Source organism: Petaurus breviceps, unplaced genomic scaffold, assembly GCF_028583685.1.
Source record: "Petaurus breviceps papuanus isolate PSGF00001 unplaced genomic scaffold, PetGlider_PUasm1.0 110, whole genome shotgun sequence".
NCBI classification, from domain to species: domain Eukaryota; kingdom Metazoa; phylum Chordata; class Mammalia; order Diprotodontia; family Petauridae; genus Petaurus; species Petaurus breviceps.
In genome coordinates this window covers 4,993,843-4,999,094 of record NW_027185597.1, presented here as the reverse complement: position 1 = coordinate 4,999,094, position 5,252 = coordinate 4,993,843, and the positions used below count along the sequence as shown (strand labels likewise).

The 5,252-nt window shown below is 40.5% G+C and overlaps 1 protein-coding gene across 1 annotated transcript in view; it reads right to left on the bottom strand.

Moving 5' to 3' along the window:
• Positions 1 to 5,252, bottom strand: part of LOC138156879 (contactin-associated protein-like 2) — a 2,167,135-nt gene that overhangs the window by 492,187 nt on the left and 1,669,696 nt on the right. The gene's annotated exons all lie outside the window — the stretch shown is intronic.

The following is a 5,252-nucleotide window of genomic DNA, read 5'->3' as shown; positions in this document are numbered from 1 at the left end:
GAGAGAGAGAGAGAGAGAGAGAGAGAGAGAGAGAAGAAAAACAAATGAAAACCATGAGCTCAGTTAACCACATGTGTCTTCAAATAATTACTCAGTTTCCCAGAGGCTCACTGAGAGACACCACAGCTCCTTCCTCTTTGTGTGCTGGCCTGTAGAACATTTGATAGAAGCATAGATATAAAGTTGGAAGGGACCTCAAGGTCAGCAAATCTTAAAGCATGTTTTTAGGAATAAGGGTCAAACATATTAATAATAATGTTTATGTGGGGTGTTAAGTCTTCCAGACAACTTTACATATGCTATCTAATTTTGGCCATACCACAATCCTAAGCACCAAGTCCTTGTATACTTATTTCATAGATGAGAAAAGTGGAGGCAAACAGGGGTTAAGTGGACTTGCCCAGGGTCACAAACACCTTTTAGGTATCTTAGGCATGATTTGAACCCAAGTATTCCTCACTCCAAGTCACTGGTTCTATCACTATACCATGCTGCCCCTTTCTAATTTCTTCATAGGAGATCTTGCAGTTACCAAACAAAAAGAGGGGGAAGGAAAGTACTAAATCTATTTCTGAAAATAGGCACAAATTGTATTCACTCTAATATTTTTAAACATCTTATGCAATCACCATGCTACATAAGCAACAAGCCATGAAGCTCAGTGACACATAAACAGAGTTGGGCTTTGTAATAAAATAAAAGTAAAACTGAGCTAATTGGATGCATAATTGGGCATACATACTAAGCAGTTTGTGTAGATAAATGTAGTTACCATTGTTTGTACAATGCCAGACTGAGAACTCTGTAGATCCCCTGGGGAAGGGAGTGGGCGAGGACATTAGGAGGCTTCTCTAGGAATTTCAAGGTGCCCAGAGCTAGACAGTATCTCCTACATGTTTCAGCCTCAGTGTTTTCTAGTTCCTCATTATCTCCTTTAGGTAGAAGCTGAGATAGAGCAGATACTGGAGTCCTGCAACAGGCTGGGCTAAAGGTGGGAAAGAACCATCCCCTTTGCTGTCTTTCCTCCCTCCCCCAAGCCACTGTCTTCACCAAGGAGGAAAATGATCATCTTTGAGACAATCTGACCTCAGACACTATATGTAAAGGGGTTGGGGATGGAATAAAAAGATCCAGTCAAATGTTCCCACTAACAAGGGAGTGGGTTAGAAGTCACAAAAGCTCTCCTTTCTGCTCTCCCCTGAGAAACTCAGGCCCTAGGTTATTTATTGATCCAGGGATCCAGGAGTAGTTTTCTATTCTACCCAGTTCTCCATAGTCCTAACATAATGCAACTTTCTTTTTACCTGGTTGGAAGGAATAGGCTGGAGAAATTCATGAAAACTCCTTTTCCCTTTGCAGGTGAGTTGTACAAAGACTGAGTCAACAGGGTAGAAATAGTTCACCATAAGAATTACTTAGGCAGGTGAAAGTCAGGATAGTCTAAGTCAGAGAGTTGACCTAGTCAAGTCCCACCCTCTGACAAGACACAACCTCCCAGCTCTCTAAGACTGTAGGTTGGAGAGAGGATGCTTCTGTGTGCCCAGAGAGATGGAGTTCCTCATTGGGAACTTCCTATATTGAAGAAATCACAAGATGTTTTTTTTTTAAAGCTATAAGATGGCTGACTTTCTTCCTTTTCTTAAAGCTGTAGAAAACTTCTTCCTTGACTGTCTACTTGCCTACCTCCCCATGCCCCTCATCACCATGACTTGTCCATCAGTGGACTAAGGTCATCATAGGCCTCTACCATAGCCTGCTCAGAAGGATCTTAGAATCCATTTGTACCCTTGACCCCAGGTCAAGTGAATTAAGGCTACCATTTTGGTCAGCTTACTCTGGTTGCAAAAATCATTTTATATACCCCTGGCCTGAGTGACGTAAGTAAAGCTCTTCTGCCTGTCTACTTCCTCCCAACCTCTTCCTCCCCTCCAAAAAAATTTCTTGCATAACACTTTCTGAAATTGTCAGAGAGGTAGGGAGAGGGAAGGAGAAGGAGGAAAGTCAGATATAGTGAGCTAGATCTGGAGGATATTTTTCAGAGGTGGGTCTTGTTGGGGCTGCCTAAGACAAAGTTATGACTTATATAAGGGCCACTTTTTTTTCTTACTGTAGTTGCATATACATAGATTAATAATAATATCTAGGGTCACACAGATAGTAAGGATCTGAGGTTGGATTTGAATTCAAGTCCAACATTCTATCCATTGTGTCACTTAGCACCTCAAGTCAATTGTAGGACAGAAATTTTCTAAAAAGAATCAAAGTGAAGACGAGTCTTGAAAGTTACATATACCTATATCTATATATCTCTATTTAGCTAACTACCTATGCTTACATCTGCCTTTCTTATATCTAGTACTGAACTTGAAAGTATACACAGAATGAGTATTGTGAAAGACCAAAATACATGTATAATAATAATGAACTTTCATATAGTGCATAAGGTTGGCAAAGCACTTGAATAAATTATCTCATTTGATCTTCACAACAACCTTCTAAAATACATACTACCAGTATTATTATTCCCAAATCAGAGATGAGGAAACTGAAGTTCAGAGAGTGTCAAGTGACTTGCTCAGAGTCATGTGGCTAGTAAGTGACTGAGGTAGTGTTTGAACCCAGGTTTTCATAACTCCAAGTTCAATGGTCTAGCCACCATTGTGTAATACTGCCTGTCACAGAAGAAAGGAATAACAATTTCGTTTGAAGGAAGGAAAAATTAAGGTATCATATGACTAAGAAATTTACCTTACATTCCTTAGCAAGTACATGGTGGGGTGGGGGATGTTTGTGAGGAGAGAACTGATTTTTTTTTCCCAAGCACTAAGTTAAGAGAGTTGATTATCCATCTTGATGACCATGAAAACGCACTGTCTCCCATGCCAGGATATAGAGGAAATCTAGCTTTAGCCAATGAGAACTAGACTATGTACCTTAAGTAAACTTCTGATGCTTCTATGTTATCTTTACTGGGCTTTCTTCTTCTCACCACTTTTAAAATTAAATGGGGTATTTTGACCAAATCAGAGCTGGGATCAAGCAGGAACCAGATGTGGTCATTATTGACTCTTCTTATTCCTATAAGAGTGTGGGATATCAAGTCCTCAGGTCCAAACCAAAGTCTATAGAAAGTGACTACAAACTGTGCCCTTTTGTTATGTTTATGATCATTTTACACTACTCTTTTTTTTGGAGGGCATTTGGGGTTAAGTGACTTTCAGCCCAAGGTCACACAGCTAGTTTTTGTGTTGTGTCTGAGTCCAGATTTGAACTCAGGTCTTCCTGACTCCAGGACTGGTGCTCTATTCACTGTGCCACCTAGCCACCCCTACACTACTCTTAAGGAAGAAAAAATTGACAACAACAAAAGCTCACAGTATTGACATTAAGTCTTGGAGTTTCACAGTGCTGCGTGTTAAGACTAACATCTTTTAACATAGACTTTCATATAGACTTCTAACATGGACTTTAAAGATACTGATTACTGATTGAGACCTTATTACTGGATACCTCTAAAAATTGGTAACTACTTTCAGTTACTGTAATGGTAATGTAATTTTGAATTTGAAGATCCCTTTGTGTTGGCAAAAGCAGCAGGTACTTAGGACTTAAAGTAACTGATCAAGCCTCTGTTGGGGAAACAGAAGGTATGAACTCCTGTCTCCTGTAACTGATGTAACAGGAAGGGGTTGGCTAAAACAGGCTGTGTGTATATAAGGAAAATCTCCAGAGAGGCACAGTCAGAATTTCCTTGAGATGGAGATCTGGTGGCAGAACAGCTACAGAAGAATGGAGAACTGAGTCCTGAGAACTTGTGGTGGTGGAGCTTCTTCTGAATGGGAACCCAGAGGCTGGACCAGGAGCCCAGAGCCAGGAGGCCAGAGCCAGGAGATCAGAGCTAGGAGCCAGGAGGCCAGGAGCCCTGGAGCCCCAGAGCCCCGGAGCCAGGAGCCCAGGTGACTGAAGCATGACTGGGATGCTGAGACTTTGTTTGTGGCTTGGTTGAGCCTTGAATTCCCTGGAGCAGAAATGGTGAAGGATCTCACATGGGCCAGACCTTGTGAACTTCAGTGTGGAGCAGGACCTGCTCAGATAGCTGGTCAAGGAACTGGGAGCTGTCTGCCATTGAACCCAGGTGACAGTCTGGTGAATCCAGGTAGAATCTGGGACCATGGAAGGGGATCCAGGGAATCTGAGAACAGGACCCAAGTCAAGATGAAAAGACCTCTACTTGAGTACTGAGTAATTATGGAATTATAGTTTACTAGTGACATAAGGGGTGGAGCATTTTGTGTATGATACTTAGTAAGATTTTGCTGAATAAATGACTGATTGTACTTTGAGTACTTTGAAATATTGTTACTGATAAGTGACTGATTGAGTTAATCATGACTTTGCCCCAAGAGTAGAAGACTTTGACTGTGTACTTTGAGACTACTGATAAGTGACTAATTGAATTAACTTAAGAGTGACTATTTTATTTTGAGACTATGTTGTGAATATTATATTGTGATTTTCTGTGATAAGTTGTAATATTGTGAATGCTGTACCTTGATTTTCTGTGGATGTTTTGCTTTTGTCATGGAATAAATAGAGTGATCACTATACTGTGTAATCTGAACCTTAAAAGTTGTTCATAGTAGCATTCTTCTGGAAAGCTTCTGTGCATGGCATTACAGTTACCTAACAAGAAATCTCCACCATCTTTTTGTTTGTTTGTTTTACTTCCTTTAAGGTTTAGTTGATGTGCCAATTTCTAAAGGAAGTCCTTTCAGATCCCCTCAGAACTCAGAGCATCATAGATTTATAGCTATAAGCAATCTTAGAAGTCTTCTAGTTCAATCCTCCATTTTATATTTGAAGAAAATGAAGGTCAGAGAAATTAAGTAATTTGCCTAGTACCACACAGCTAATAGATTGTTAGTAACATTCCCCTTTCCATGCTCTGTGGTCCAGCTAAAAGTCTTGTTTTTCCTCACACAGGACAGTCCATCGCCTATGTCCTATAATTCCTGTGTACTGGTCTCCCATTACTGGCACTCACTTATTCCTCACATCTTCTAGAATCCTTTACTTCCTTTAATCAATCTACCAAGAAGCATGTATTAAGTCCCTAATCTGTTCCAGTCTCTGTACTAGGTACAGAAGGACAAAACATGAAACAATTACTATTCTCAAGGGGCTTACCTTCTAAAGGAGGAGATTACACACACACACACACACACACACACACACACACACACACACACACA